The sequence below is a fragment of the Hermetia illucens genome, chromosome 4 (assembly GCF_905115235.1).
Source record: "Hermetia illucens chromosome 4, iHerIll2.2.curated.20191125, whole genome shotgun sequence".
NCBI classification, from domain to species: domain Eukaryota; kingdom Metazoa; phylum Arthropoda; class Insecta; order Diptera; family Stratiomyidae; genus Hermetia; species Hermetia illucens.
Window position 1 is genome coordinate 166,199,181 of NC_051852.1, and position 16,960 is coordinate 166,216,140.

Sequence of the window (16,960 nt, forward strand, 5' to 3'; positions counted from 1 at the left end):
CTATGACAAAGCATCCACTGCGAGTGTGGCCCTGGCAAGGATAATGCCGAGCGTGGGAGGGCCACGGCATGCTTCCAGGTTGCTTATAGCTAGGGTAGTGAGTTCGATCCTGCTCTATGCCGCTCCAGTGTGGGGAAAGGCATTGCAGGTTACATTTACCGGTAACAAACTGAGTTCAGTCTACAGAAGAACAGCCCTAAGAGTGTGCTCGGCATTCAGGACTGTCTCAGATGATGCAGCATTCGTCATTTCTGGAATGATGCCCATTGACATCTGGGCAGATGAGATGACGAATATATATAATGCGAAGTCTATATCACCTTTATCGCAGACGAAGAACGCCGAAAGGGAGAGATCGCTAAATAAATGGCAAGAGCGTTGAGAACACTCGGGAAAGGGTCGGTGGACACACAGGCTCATCCCTGCCATCAAGGAGTGGTTGGAGAGACGGCACGGTGAGATTAATTATAATCTTACTCAGTTTCTCACGGGGCATGGAGGATATCGCCAGTACCTGTTCAGGTTTAAATTGGATACCTCACCCGACTGTCCAAACTGCGGTAGAGGTCCAGAGGACCCAAAGCATGTATTCTTCCACTGTCCAAGGTTTGTAGAGGAAAAGAAGAACCTAGAGGAGACTCTAGGAGAGGTGCTCATACCAGAGAATGTGGTGCGAAGAATGTTAGCATGTCAGGAAGACGCGATGCGATCAACTCTATGGTCGTATCTATCCAGAGCAAACTGCGAAAGGCAGAGGAGATCAGAAAAGCGCGGTTACATACGCTGCGTAGAGACGAAAGGGGACCAAGCTAAAATGAGCTGGGTCCACCCCGTGATGTAATACCTTATGGTGGTTCCGCGGGGCAGGGAGGGAGTCGGGGGTGGTTTTAGTGGGTAAGAATCCCACACGCTGGCGTGTCCAGGCCAGTGTCTTTTGAAGATTTCCACCTCCCCAAAAAAAAAAAAAAAAGACAGACAGACAGAAGAAGGGCATATTGCCAAAGAGTGCAATGCGAATCCTAAATGCCTGCTATGCCGAGAAATACAAAGTTTAAGAGAGCGATTTTAGCTTTCCGTAAATAAAATTCCTACAGCCGAATTTAAACCATTGTCAAGCAGCTCAGGAACTGCTCTCTCAGAGCGTGCTTGAAAATGAAATTGACGTTGCCATTATATGCGAATATTACAAAGACAGTGGTGTCTTTGTATCAGACAGAAGCGGGAAACCGGCAATCTGGACTTGCGGAAACCGAGAGAGCGAAAATACGAGCAATAGGCCAGAAGACAGATTCATATGAGTTAAGGTAAGCGGCATTCACACGCTAGATGAATTCAAACTGATGGTGGAAAAATTAGCTTCCGAAGAAAGCCGCCACAGCCCAATAATAATAGCTGGCGATTTTAACGCTAGGGCCGAAGATTGGGATAGTCGCGAAACAAATGCTATAGGCCGAATATTGCTCGAAGTATTTTCACGTCTGAATGTCGTTCAGGAAAATACTGGCGGCGTCAATACTTTTCGGAGACGGGATATCATTAGCACACTCTTCCCACAAGTTTCCAAGTGAATCGAACCTACCCAGTGTCCAGATAGATACCGGTGAAATTCCCGGTTACCAGGAAGAAGAAGTTTTAGAAACCGCGAAGAACATTGCCGAAAATAAAGCCCCACGTTTAGCCGGCATTCCGAATAAAGCACTGACAGTGGCCCTCGAAACAGTTCCAGGGTGGTTCGCTGAAACATTTGCAACGTGCCTCATAGATGGAATTTTTCCGGAAAAGTGGAGGAAACAGAAGCTTGTGCTAACCCCGAAGCCAAATAAACCTTTGGTTGATCCTTCGTCTTATAGACCTATATGCCTGGTAAACGGCATCGGAAAACTTTTCGAACGAGTCATCTTCAATAAGCTTGCATCAATCACAGAAAAGGAGGGTGGTCTCTCAGACAGGCAGTTCCGATTCCGAAAAGCAAGATCTACTGTCAATGCCATCAGCATGGTAACGGAAATTGCGGAAAAGGCAATGGAGGCCAATAAATCTTACTCTCGATGTGAAGCATGCCTTCAATACGGGAAAATGCGGTTTTAGCCAAATTGGGCGCTCCTAAATACTTAGTGCACATAGTCATGAAATTTCTCCGGGAGAGGATATTGTGTTACGATTCGGACAATGGACCTAGGATGTATACAACAATCTGCGGGGTTCCACAAGGATCACCCCGCGGTCTTCTCCTGTGGATAATAATGTATGACGAAACCCAAAGGAGTGACAATCATTGGTTTCGCAGACAATATTGGAGTGACTATCGTGGCAAAAGATATTGATAAGAGGCGAGGCAATTTTTGAAATCTGGTTTTGGCCAGAGGAAGCTGGTCTAACACGCATGGTTGTTGGGTGCCAACAGAGCCAATTTCAGCTTACAGAAGCTGTTTCGCTCGAAATGTCTTACCATAGGGTCAAAGCTCTTACTGTACAAGACAATGATCTTGCCAGTCCTCATGCATTTGTCGGAGACTTGAGTTCTTAGCAATAAAAATTGTGAACTCTTGGCCGCGTTCGAGCGAAGAATCCTCCGAAGAATTTTTGGTCCCCTACATGAGGATGGACTATTCCGCAGCTTACATAACGACGAAATCTATGAGCGATACCATGACCGTCAGGTTGTGGATAAAATCCGGCTCAATAGGTTACGGTGGGCGGGTCACTTAATCCGTATGGATGAAGATGATGCAGCCCGGAAAGTCTATGGTAGAAAAAGAAGACGAGGCAGACCCTGCCTAAGATGGAGCGATGGTGCAGGTCAGGACTCCAAACAGCTTTCCGGGATATCGAATTGGTGGACATCGGGGAAAAACCTGGATGTCTGAAGTTCCTCACTAAGAGAGGCTTGGACGTGTGGCACACGGCCAAACGTTTTCTCTAGATCCAGAAATGCAATCACTGTGTTTTTCCAAGAGTTACTTCGCATCGTGTATTGTGTCAGCAAGTCCGCAGTTCTTAACTAATCCGGCTTGATTCACAATTATTTCAATGATTTAGCGAATACGTTTGACAAGAATGCGTTCAAAAATCTTCATGGTATCGGAAAGTAACCGGATCGGATGGCAATTTGAATATTCTGCTTGACTCCCTTTTTTCGGTTCTCTACCTTCCTGACTAACCCGTTTGAAGAATTCATTGAACCACAGTGTTGGGTCCTAGCTCTTCGCTTTCTAGAGCTCGCTTCCGATGTCGTGAGATCCGGTGGCTTTCTCCGATTTCATTCGTTTTATTGTTTCCTCGACTTCAGTTGCGCTCACTTGAAGGTCCTGGGGGTTTAACGTGAGTAACTGCCGTGTAGGCATAATGTCACGGTCCTCTTCGGGCACGGTTTGATTTGGAGACCATAATCAGAGTCCCGCTATGATTGGCAAAGTGGTACTGGCTTATACTAAGTGCAGGCTCAGCATTCATACCAGTGAATGCAAGGCCTAGGCGCACGAGTTGCACAGCGCAACTCCATGCTTGAACTCCAAGGATCTCTGCCCGCGATGTAGGTATAACCACAACCACCATGAACTCCCACAAGGGGGCCAACCGCGAATAACCTAGCCGAGAGCACATCCTACAGGAATTCTTTTGGAGCATATGCTCTCCGAGGGTCATCACTGTTCCTATGGTACTAGATAACCTCCGATGACGCTTCGTGGCGAGAGCCACTTCAGATTAGTCCCTTGCAGACTCGGGTCTGATCGCCCTCCTCGAGCACGTGGGGACGAGTTGCGCTCATAGGTGGAATTGATTCAAATAAAACGAAAATTATCTGAGTCTGGGGTGAAAATAACTAAGTGGATGCGGATTTAGGATCCCTTAATCCTTAAATGAATTTTAGCTCTGGCTAAACTTTGTTTTAAACTATAGACGGATTTACGTTCAATATAATTCGCACTCACGTTGTGTCCGCGATCCGCTTTGGTTACGTTGCTTCCAGGACAGAGGTAAGGTAGCGTCTGACGAGTTGTCTTTGCTCTGATAGAAACCGCAAGCCGTCTTTACCCACAATTATTATTCCTTGATTTCATTGGAATTTCTGTTCTTGCCTTTTCAGAAAATTTCCGAATCCGAGGGAGCCTTCGCTTTTCCATACCCTTTTTGTCAGGCCTTCTTAAAGCCCGGCTGCGTTAAGGAAGCTAACTCAAAAGTTTTTGAAAACAAGTTTTTGAAACAAAGTTTTTGAAAACAAAGTGCTTAGAAGCATAGTAGACCCTTCTTGGTATATTCGAAATGAGGTTTTGCATAAGGACTTGCGAATACAGATGGTTAGTGAGGTTGCCAAGGAGGATGCAATGAGACAGAGTTAACAATTACTTTCACATGAGAATAACATAGTCCAAAAATTGACAGATATCATAAGTATGACGAGGCGACAGAAAAGGGTATAGCCGCATGACTTACTATCATTAAGGGCACAGTGTTTAAGGATTTAAGCTTTTGAGGACCAGCCAGTTCCACGGCAAGGCGACAGAAGCTGCTGGGGTTGACCACAAGGTCGTCTCCCTATAAATGCGAAGTAGAAATATGCAAACGAAGCTGCTGGATGAGGAATTATCAGTCGCAATTTGGCAAGGGGTGGTCTAATGGATGAAAATTCCACACTTTCAAGTCACGTAAACAGTAGGGGGTTAGACTTTTGAAGATTTGCACCTTTAAAAAACATTTATAGTGAAAGATTTGACTACGAAGCTCTATGTCATTACAGATGATAGGGACGCACATATATAGAAGAACTTGAATATTTTTTTTAGAATTTAGGTCCCATTTTTTTCAATTCACTAATTTTGGAATTCAGCCTTTTCTTTGCCTCGAATTACCAATAAAGCGCACAATATATTCCAAAAATATTTGCAAAAGAGGTATGCTCAGAAGCTAGGCTAAAATGGGCAGTGGGAACTTTTAAACCACTAAAATCTCCCGGAGTAGATGGCATTTTCCCAGCACTTATCCAGAGAGGCGTAGGAATTATCTTAGAGTCTCTCCTGAGGGTGGTATAGGGGTAGCATAGCACTGGCATACATACCAAGGGCATGGAGACGGGCAAAAGTGGTCTTTATTCCGAAAACGGGTAAAAAGGATCTTTTTCACCCTAAATCTTTCAGACCAATTTGCCTAACATCGTTCGTACTCAAAACGGTGGAGAAGGTCATAGACAACTATATTAGAACTAACGTTCTAAAGCGTAAACCCCTATATCACTGTCAGCACGCTTAGTGGGCAGGACGGTCGACTGAAACTGCCCTGTATCAGCTGACAGATGGACTACAGGATGCCATAGAAACAAAAGAAATTGCACTGTGCGCGTTTTTGGATATCGAAGGAGCATTCAACAACACATCGCACACAGATACAAGATTCCCTGAGCCGCAATGAAGTGGGAAACACCCTGGCATTATGGATGGGCAAAATGCTAGAAAGCAGGTAAATAGAGGTACCAACAGGTACAAATTCTATTATCATGAACACCACTCAAGGCTGTCCACAGGGTGGGGTACTATCGCCGCTGATGTGGAGTATGGTAGTGGATGAACTACTGGACGAGTTAGCAAATACTGGAATACAAGTCCAGGATTACGCGGACGACATTGTTTTAATCTGTAGGGGCAAATATGAAGATACCCTATGTGATAGAATCCAAACTGGACTAAGGGTTACTAGTGCCTGGTGCAGGAAGGTGGGACTGCAGATCAACCCAACCCAAAACCACAATAGTACCATTCACTAGGAGGCGTAAGCTTGATCACCTGAGAGCCATAACATTACATGATATGGAGGTGAAACGAGAAACACAGGCCAAATATTTGGGAATTACGCTAGACCAAAAATTACTTTGGAAGACACATATCGGAAACTCTTGTCGGAAAGCCACGAGGGCTCTGATGACTTGCAGATCCATAGCAGGAAAAAAATGGGGTAGCAGCCCGAAGATACTACGTTGGATATATACTGCAATAGTAAAACCAATGATTACCTATGGAGCGGTAATCTGGGCAGGAAGAACTCAACTCAGCACACAAGCCAGCGAATTACATAAGCTCTAAAGGGTGGCTTGCGTGTGTATCAGTGGGGCAATGAGGACATGCCCAACGGCATCCCTGGAGGTCCTTCTGGGATTAACCCCTCTCCATCTGCACATGCAGATGCAAGCAAGGAGATCAATATTCAGGATGGCCGGTAGTATGAATGAGGCGGGCAGCTGCCTAAATCGAAGGAAGATCGATATTCTTTCTAGGTGATATCCCGAATTACTGATACCAAGGGATAACATGACAACGAGGTTTCACTTCGATAATAAGTTTGAAACACGTTGGAGTAACAAGGCAAACTGGGAGAGCGTGGCTGCGACATACGGCTTAAACCAGCAACTGATTACTTGGTACACTGACGGATCCCTCTCAGCAGAGGGAGCGGATGCCGGTGTCATTGGTCCAAGGAAAATGTACTTTGAGCCAATTGGCAGGTACGCTAGCATATTCCAGGCGGAAATATACGCCATAGACAAATGTGCCTCCTTTAATCTGCAAAGGAACCACAGCGGGCAGAACACAGCTATTTTCACCGATAGCCAAGCTGCGATCAAGGCACTTAGATCCAACCAGGTGAACTCTAAACTGGTATGGGAACACCTTGAGAGACTGAATACACTCGGCTCGTCCAACAAGGTCTGGATACTTTGGGTTCCAGACCATGCTGGGTTGGAAGGCAATAAAGCAGCGGACGAACTAACCGAGAAGGGAGCAGGGATGCCTTTACACGGGCCAGAACCCTTCTGTGGAATCGGAAACGGTTTCATGGCAATGAATCACAGAAATGAAGAGGAACGGTTGAGGGAACTATGCTGGGCGGGCCTACCAGGCAAGGAGCTGTTCAGGGTGCGCACAAAGGATTGCTTAACCTCACCAAAAAGAACCTCCGAATCATAGTGGGAATTCTCACTGGTCATTGTCGGCTGAACTATCACCGAGGGAATCTAGGGATATCTACGGATACTGCCTGCAGGTTTTGTGAGGAGGATAACGAAACCTCTATACACGTCCTGGGACAGTGTCCGGCACTTGTGCAAAGTAGGTCGAGGCATCTGGGAGAACACTTAATACCAGATGCAAAGCTGAAAGATCTGGAAGTAGGGAACATACTAAACTTCCTGACGGTTATAGATCTGCTTGAGAGACTATGATCAATGGGTGCACTATAACCAGTAAAAGGGTCACAATAGTTCTTCAAGGACGCGATGCGGCTTTCCCTTGACAGAACAATAATAAGGGGGTTAGATTTTTGAAGATTTTTCAGTTCAATAATTTTGAATTCAGCCTTTTCTTTGCCTTGAATTACCAATTACCGTAAAGCGTGTATTCCCAGAAACAGATCCGATTCGGAATCTTCTTCAAATATATTTTCTATTTTCAGACCAAATCTGAGCTTTTCATCCGAAAAATGTTTGGTAAACAATAAATTTCCCAAATCCACGTCCTTGATTCTGTTTCTTTTTGAAAATGTCTTGGAATCCTTTTGAATAACTTTAAGGAAAATTGGGAGTCAATATGCTAACAGTGATTTATATTTCATGAAATCATGTAAGTGCTATCGTCCGCAACTTGGTAACCATGAAGCTGACAGCCCCAGGCTGTCATACTTTCTTCAAGACAACTTGCGTATATAAACATAAATTATGATTTTCGGGAATCTTTTGGTAAGAAATACCTCTGGATTAATTCTAGAAAGTTGGTCTAAAGAAAGCCTTGTGACGTCATTTTGAAGTTTGGAACTCGGGAAGTGGGGCAGAAAGTACCAAGGCCTTGGAAAAATTTCAGCTAAAAGGGTCAAATGGAAATTCTCGTAATTTTTTTTGGGAATCACTCAAGAAGTTATCCCTGCAAAATTCCAAGGAGAACTTCCTACGCATTCTATTAAAATCAAAATAGACGAAGGAAAAAATATGATGGGACTTTAAGGAAGATGAGAAAAATTTACTGCTGGAAATAGCCTTGTGAAAACACGCTAGCCTAACCACAATATATATGCATGAGCCTTGATTTTTACAGAGTGGCCTTGGGCGCTTTCCATTAAGGTACATAAATTAAGCTTCCATGGCGATATGAAACGTAAATAGGTATGCAAGGAATTCCTGCAATTTCAAGTTTACGAAAAGTTTTCAAAGACGCTGCTGGGGATACCATAACCCTATTCGTATCTGAAGTCCAACGTCAAAGATGCAATCACTCTGGAACGTGCAAACAGCGGAATCCACTCGGCAAGAAGCCAAGCAAACCGCGAATCCACTGTTACATGTCCTACTGCCACTCAAAGTAATCACAAACTTGTTCACTCCGTAACGCGACACCGACTCTTCCACTAGTTAAACCTAGTTGAATCCACCATAAACTCAAACAGTTCTCAAGGCTAAAGGTCGGGCTATAAAGTTACCTTTCAACTCCCAAATAATTAATAATGAATAGAGCGAAGCTAGCGTTGGCTGCCTGCTCGCTTTTTATGCCATTCCCACGGCATGGAAGCCGAACCTGGGAATCTCAGAGCTACTCAAAGTATTTCAGCTATTTAGTTTCGATTCATCGGAACTCGGTTGAACTCTTTAACACACAACCTCAGAACCTCAAAAGGGGGGAGGGGGGGGGGGGGGAGCTCGAAGGCATCTGACTATTAATTAAAACTTACCTTATTCGAAAATCCTTTTGAAGTTTTCGAATGCCTGTGTCGCGTTCCAAGTCGATCCCGCGGAAATGTCTCATAGATAGTGGATCCTTCCCCGTTAATGTGGTATCCGCATTTCAGTGGTGACGATTTTGATAATTGCCAGGAGTCGTTCCGCCAGGTCTCGAGGTGGTTCTAATCATTATCACTCGCTTGCCGCGTTACACAACTAATAACAGACACCAGCACAACAACAACAGTATTAATCTGCGGGGGATGGAAAATTGGCCCAGGAAAAGGCCCACAAACACACTTCTCGTCGTAATACGATTTTCTTAATTGCTTCTAGTGGTTGGGGGTGGTTTTGAGGTGGCGTTCGAGGGTGGTCAAGCCGGACGTTCGTATTCACTACTCATTACCGCGGCGAGCGAATCGCACTCACAATCGCTCCAGTTCCAGATGCAGATTCGTCTACATTCGTCCGGCTCAGGTGCATTGACTGGACCCGAGGGGGTGGGTGGTAGCACGGCCTTGCAAGCAGCTTGCAATGGGCAGCCGTTCTTCACGCGAGCGGGTAATGAATAATTTGTGCCCGAAAAAGGATCGATCCAATCGAACAGGTGGCACGTAATAGGGGGCAGTATCACACGAAGGACACCTAGCCAAGTCCAGGCTGGCAGCGTACTATGCTAATGAAACGTGAATCAGCCCGAGCGAATCACCTAAGCGAGGGTTGCGAAGCGTTTCGTATGTCCAGACACCGACTATCGGAATCGCATGAATACCAGAGACGCGTCCTCTTACAATAGAAACCTGGTCTGAACTGAACTCAAGTCCGCTGACTGAAGTGTGTCTAGTGCTCTGACTTGGGCTAGAGATACGCATGACTGGTATCTGTATCTGGTATCTGAAATGGTTTGTTGCTGTTCGTCTGTTATCTGGCCGTGTTGTGTAGCGTGCTACAGCTCGCATGCAACATTTCGTAGGGGAACACCTCCAGTCAGTTGGAACGAGTGAGACGCACGCCCATTGGAAGCAACGAGAACGTGGCGATGGACTTGCGATGGAACCTAATTTGATATTCGGATGTTTGTTTTGATATTGGGTTTTGTGGCCATGCAGCAAGGTAGAGAGGTATGCACATCGCTGGTCCGTTTTCAGGTCTTCCGAGTAGCTCTGATGGCTGCAAACTATATACAAACTATCCTGTCCTCTCGAATGAATTCCTTCAGTCAACCCCTCCTGGCTCTGGTGGAACTTCGCCGGTTGCAATCAATCAACAAAGAGCGGAGAGTGCGTTGCGTTATTTAATGTTCGCCATAATGCAATGGTTGTTGCAATTTTCAAAATAGTACAGAGATATCCTTGGGATGAGCTTTATGCGTGGTGTGTTCGCAGTTTAACGACGGGACAGACAGACAGACAGACAGTCAACCCGGCCATCAGTACAATGCAGACAAACTATAAATACGGATTTTATGTGCATATGATTAGAAGTTTTACAATTTACAGATTGTTTCTGCCGCATTGCGGCCTCAATCGTCAGCGTGGATCATTTCGCTTGGGAAAAAAGAAAATCGCGGAAAATCAGTCGTGGATGCATTTAGATGTCAACAGAAGTAATCATTTTAAATTTGATGCGGTCGTTGTCGTTTCAGAGCAATCGTAAATTGAATGGACTTTCCTTGAAAGGGGAAGCGAAATGAGGGCTGATTTGCTGTTTGTGGTTGATGGGGACTGCTTGGCACAGGAGCTTAAGGATAACAGGTAATGGGAAATGATTTAGTAAATTAACCAAAAATTTAAAGTAGGTTGGGATGATTTTATGAAAAATTTGTAATGAGTTTTAGACAGACCCGTCTGGGGAAATTTTTCCCAATTTTATATATGCCAAAAAAAAATAATATTTGAAATTTCCCTGATTACTATTATTCAGACTTTATTTATTTATATTAGGATTGTATATGTTCACACTTTATTTTGCGATTATCTAGGTTTTTTGTCAATTCAGTTGTTACTTTACTGTTCTTATGCCTTTTACTGGTCGGCGGACAAAACTCGAGTGTTTTTATGAGAATGTTGACAAATGTCTATTTTTGACATTTGTCACCCCAGTCTCATGTCAGTCCGTCAGCTGTTATTTCGGCCATTGAATGCAGTGGCGGAGGCGAATTCATACTGGTGCCTAGATTCGCGCCCCCGATGTGTCGCCGCATCGCTCCGCCCCCAGCCGAAAACGCGCGGGTTCAGCGAGCAAACCGACCACGTGATCCCGCCAATGGAGTCACTGAGCGCATCTCACGCTTCGCGCGCTTTTTTGAAGCGACCACGGGCTTGTCGAACTCTTTCAGCCTTGACAAGGAGACCCACTTGGGCCCGCCTCGGACGTCAAGCTTAAACAAGTAGTCGCCTCGGTCCAAAATTCTAAAGGGGTCCTTGTACGGTGGTTGTAGCTGTCACCGAGGAGCGTTCACCCGAATGAGGACCTGTCAACGCGTCTGGAGGTCCCTGGGAGTGTTGACCTCCGTTGTCGCGTGTCTTGAAGATGGAGCCAGTCGCAACTTCAAAATCGCGTCTCTGAGCAAACGCAGCATTCCAGAGTCGTTTAAACCTGCTCTGATGTCCAACATAGGGCCGGCGCAGAGTTGCAGATTCTCCCTGTAAACCATCCCCGCGGGGCTAGCCGCGAGCTTCTCTCGAGGAGGACGAAAGGCAAAGACCGCGACCACGACCTATCATCGCGAGCCATTAAGGCGGCCTTCTGCATCCGGTGTTAACGTTCCTGCATACCATTGGATTGTGGATGGTATGCAGTAGTCCTATGCGGTTTGAAGCCAAGGAGATTTCCTCAATCCGCGAAATGAGAAGATTCGAATTGCATTTCCCGGTCCGTGATGATTACGACTGGAACAGTAAAGCGCGCAATCTACTCTCGACAGAAGACTTTTTTTTGAGAAGGTGGAAATCTTCAAAAGACTCTCGCCTGGACACGCGTGAGTGTGGGATTTTTACCCACTAAAACCACCCCCGACTCCCTTCCCCTACCCTTGGAACCACCTTTAGGTATTACATCGCGGGGAGTTAGCTTACATTAGCCAGGTGTTGTTCCGTCTACCCGCGGGGTTCGTAACTTGCCAGGAAGATTGGGATATGATCAATTCCATGATTGCAGCAACACAGGATAAACTGCGAAAAGCAGAAGAAGTGAGTAAGGCCGTAACAGCGCTCTACTCACTTTTGCTTTTCGCAGTTTATCCTGTGTTCCTGCAATCATGGAATTGATCGCATCCCAATCCTCCTGGCAAGTTACCATTCTCCAAACAAAAGTTTCCGGCGATAGCACTTCACCTAGAGTTTCCTCTAGGTTCTCCCTTTCTTCCACGAACCTAGGACATTGGAAGAATACGTGCGCTGGGACCTCTGGAACCACGACGCAGTTTGGACAATTAGGTGAGGTGTCCATGGCCGGTGGCTCACGCTTTCTCACCAGCCACTCCCCGATGAGAGGGGTCGAGCTGTAAATCCAACAACCCTTTTCTGCCTGGTCCCATCGCTGTTGGCATCTACTTATGGATCTCTCCCTTTCGTTTTTTTCACCTGCGATAAGGGAGAGATGGAACTGGTTGCCAGGATGTCAATCAGCATCATTTCCGAGATGATGAACGCTGCATCATCTGAGATGGCCCTGAAGGCAAAACACACCCTTCTGGGTGTTTTTCTGTAGACCTTACTCAGTTTATGTGCATTGCCTAAAACATGCAGCGTTTTTCCCCAAACTGGGACTGCATACAGCAAAATAGAACTCACCACCCTGGCCATGAGCAGCCTGCAAATATACTACGGTCCTTCTACGTTCAGCATCATCGTTACCAGAGTCATATTCGTGGTGGATGCTTTTTCGCAAGTATGCTCAACGAACTGCTTGAAATTAAGTGTTCCGTCTATCATCATCCCCAATGATGATACGATTTCCGATTCTAATGTAGGCGTAATTTCTCTTACGGCGCTTAGTGATGAGGACCGCTTCCGTCTTTTCCTCCGCGAGTGCCAGTCCAGTGGCCAAGTTTGAGGACCTTATTCGATATACCTCGGGTCAACGCTATCAGCCAATGGAGAACTGCGTTATGAAATTGCTTCACGCATTAACCCAACCTGGATGAAGTGGCGTTCCACAACTGGTGTTCTTTGTGATCGACGTATAAACGAACGTCTCAAATCTAAAATTTACCGCAATGTCGTCCGTCCAGTCGCTCTCTATGGTTCTGAGTGTTGGCCGACTATAAAAGACAATGAACGGCGTCTTGCGGTAATGGAGACGAAGATACTACGTTGGACTAGTGGCGTCACACGTTTAGATCACATCCGAAATGAGGACATCCGCGATCGTTATGGGGTTGCACCGATCGTGGAAAAGTTGCGAGAGAGGCGTCTTCGATGGTATGGTCGCGCAATTCGTGCCAACGAGAATTCACTTGCCAAGATTGATCTGAACATCGAAGTCGATGGCAAACGACCAAGAGGCAGACCTAAACAACGGTGACTTGATACACTAGATGGGAATATGAAAGCCTCGAGATTCCACCCAGATCAGGCATTCGATAGAGCCAAATGGCGAAGCCAATCATAACGAGCCGATCCCGCTTGTGAACGGTATAACGGCTGAAGAAAAAGAAGGTCTTAAAATATTTTAAAAATTATTCGGTCAATCAAGACCCTTTTATTGCGTAACTCTGCGACACCATGATGGTCGCCGGCGGCGAAGGTAAGGGGAATTAGAAGGGAGTGGGGAGCGGCGATTTCATCTGGTATCAATGCCTTCCGATGGCTGATATTCACTTGGCGTGGTCAAAGGATAGTATCGGTCTCAGGGCGAAACGTGAATTGTCACCTACAATGGAGCATAAAATCTAGGAAACGCCTGCTGAACCGACGCCAACAGCTCTTCTCCCAAACCCTATCTCCACCTCCACGTGGTGACTGCTGGTAGGGCTTTCCTAACGAAAATCTGCAGACGAAGAATTATGAACGCCAGCCTCCAGCACCTAGAAACTGGACAAATTGTATGAACTGGTCTACCAGAATTAAAAGAGGGACAAAGACGGCTACGGTTTCCTACCAGGGCAGAGGCAACTCTGCAGACGCTGCCTTACCTCTGCCCTGGGAGCAACGTGACCGAAGCGGCTCGCAAATGTTATACGCTCACGTATGACATCTGCAGCTTTAGCGTCTGAAGAGTTGCCTCTTCTCTGGTAAAAAACCGTAACCGTCTTCATCCCTCTTTTAATTTTGGTAACTTGGGTGTTAAACCCAAAAAAAGGAGTCCGTGAACCATCAAAAGTGGGAGGAAGTTGCTCTCCATTTGGTCCGGTCCGGCATGAATTGATGCTGACTTAGAACTCCCCAATCCCGAAGAAAGTGGTCTACCAGGTTGGGTGCTGGGTCGGGGTGACAATTCCTGACGATCTTGAAGGAAGAACCTCGAAATTTGGCGAAATTTACCGTGAAGGTCCGCTAGCAAATACTGATGCTCCATCGGGGAGCTCGGTCGTCACTTGCTTGCACGCCTCGATCCTAGCCAGACTCGGGAATGTGAGGGGGACGGTCCTTTGAGCGCTACGATCCCTCACGTATCATTATTCAAAACTCGCATGTCTATTCCAGTGCGCGGACCCGCACCGGATGTTGAACATAATCGCACAAACATAGGAACCTTCTTTGATTTGAGGATTCCTTTCTTTCCTCCTCCTTGCAGGAACTGCAAGCTTCCATGATTAGGAATATCCTCCAAAAAAAATGGCCGGAGGGTATCAAGGAAGGGAAGGAACTTCAGGGGCCACCCCTTAATAATCTGAGGCGGAAGAAACAGGGATCGAGACTGTGATGCTTCAATCGCTTGCCTTCACTTGCACGTTGTATCCGCCGCTTTCTCGCTTAGGTAATGTTGCTGTCGTTCGACAGTAGTAGAAATATCTTGTCAATTGTCAACACCATCAACAATGGAGAATATTGATCCATCTTTGGCGCTATTTAGATCATTCGCGACATCGCGGAGGGGCAAATTACAAGAAGTGAAACGTAATATAGCCCATGAAAAAAGGAAATTTGCTGCTGCGCTGGTAAGGGAGACACAAACTTTGGCAACGTCTTTAGATCGCTGACCAGGTCAATATATTTTGGAACACTACGGAAAGTTGGGGGTAAAGTGAGGAATCCATTGACCATTTTTAAGCGCCGATAACTCTGTTAATATTAAGAATTTGGAGAACGGGAACGAAATTCGTGATCTCTAGACTTAGAGTAAGATTTGACCAGCAAAGTGATCCATGTGTTCTTCATTAAATTTCCGAGGACTTCGCTCAAGGGTTTCGTAAGATGGTTGCAACGCCATGAACATCTGGCAGGAGTCAATTTTCGCATGGTCGGTGGGTACTGGTGGTTTCAGTTTCCTTACTGTGTCCTTGAGGTCCAACTAAATGTCGGGCTGTTAGGAAGTCTCAGGTTTTCTTCTTCACGATTGGCTGTTCGGTGTCCAAGTAAAAGGGGGCGGGGGGGGAATTCACTTGCAATTGTAAGGACATGCATTTTTGAACGTTGAGTACTAGATAGGCCTCAAGGCCCTCGGGGGAGTACATAGATCACACATTAACAAATATGTGATTTGTTATTCATTATTGTTCATTGTGAATTGGGCAGTGGGACTTCTTGTTTGCTTAATGGCTCACTGAGTAAGACCTTGTAGTGGCGGCGCTTTGCGACGTTTATAACATTTTGTTTGGCTTGCCCACAGACAATCTGATGGGAGAATGCATTTAATAGTATGCAATATTCAGTAGTTTTTTATCGTCCTAACACTCCTTAGCTTTTCCAATTTACTCCTTTCAATTTATCAATTCCCATCCCTACATTTCAATTTTAACTTTCAACTTCAAGGACTGCCGTGTTGTTGGGTGCATACTCTAGCCGTTCTTTTGTTTCTGAACGGGGCGTGGGGTGTTGTTGTTCCCGCTGAGCTGGCACGAACTTCTCAATTCAAGACCATGTTTGGGGGTCAGTATGAGCGGAATCGACACCGAGACCGGCTGATGGATGGACAGCTGATCAGCTGAATCCAAGAGGTCATAGGGTATCTGAGGGCCTTAAGAAATTGTGTTGCAAGACACTGCTATGGAAACTTTGAAACTAATAAACTTTTTAATTCAAGGCGGGGGAAGTTTTCGTTTTCGTCGTAGAAAGGAGACTCGGTAAATTTCTCAGGAATCAAATGTCTGCATTCTCCTACTTCCCTCTAATCCCAAAAAAACTTTTTCTAATTGGGCATACTCCAATATAGAGAGAATGTCAAGAAAGGGAGGGTACCTCGAATACATTTAAGGCAGGGGAAACTTCGATTGAGTTTGCGATCCATCGTGGATCCTCCCTTTCGATCGTGACACTTGGGTCCGAAATTTTACGGCATTACATGCGCGGCGAAGTCGTAAATTTGCAGGATACGGTGCCGACCCACGCATCGGAAAGTACACGTGAGTTTTTGTACAATGACACATGAAGGATTGAAGGGCTCAAAGGACCACCTACCCCCCCCCCCCCCCCCCCTACATTCCCGAGTGTGGTGTTTTTGTACAATGACACATGAAGGATTGAAGGGCTCAAAGGACCACCTACCCCCCCCCCCCCCCCCCCCCCCCCCCTACATTCCCGAGTGAGGCGTGCAAGTAAGTGACACTTCGAAGGAGCTTCAATATTTTATGTTTTTTGGATAGCTCTTCCTCCTTGGTCGTCGTCGGTCAAATAGAAATTGGCGCCCAATGTGGGATTAAAAAAACTTGTTAGGTTCCGATTACTTGAACCAGTGGAAGATAGGCTATTCCGGCTCACAACTTCGTTTTGTTGTGTTTGATAGAGAAACACAAGTTCCTCAACATTCTTCCCGGCTAGGCTCCACGTGCAATTGACTTCATCTTTTAGTCTTTGTCCCAGAAGCAAGTACTACTATGCCTCAGTTTTCCTTCCCATCTTGTTGAGTAGAGTTTTCTGTCCTATCCCTAATAGTATACTACAAGGGCTGGTCGTTTCTCGTGTTCGTCTTTGGGACTTAGTGTCTCGTAGGTGATTGCCTTCCAGAAGCCTTTAGATCTACGAATCCTTGTGGCTATATGTTGAAAGGTATTGACGTCCGAGCCTCTGGAGAGTGTCTTTCCCTACTTTTATGTAAATCGGGTATCTCTTCGTTTCAGTAAATGAAAAATTGAATATTCTTTCTTCTTCGTCGAGATGAAGT

General features: G+C 45.8%; 1 protein-coding gene across 1 annotated transcript in view; it reads right to left on the reverse strand.

The window, feature by feature from the left end:
- LOC119655846 (leucine-rich repeat and immunoglobulin-like domain containing-NOGO receptor-interacting protein 4) overlaps window positions 1-9,512 on the reverse strand; it is a 140,431-nt gene extending 130,919 nt beyond the window's left edge. The window contains exon 1 of the mRNA XM_038061961.1: window positions 8,707-9,512. The gene's annotated coding sequence lies outside the window, so the exon portion shown is untranslated. The remainder of the gene's footprint in view (window positions 1-8,706) is intronic.
- Window positions 9,513-16,960: the final 7,448 nt, after the last annotated feature.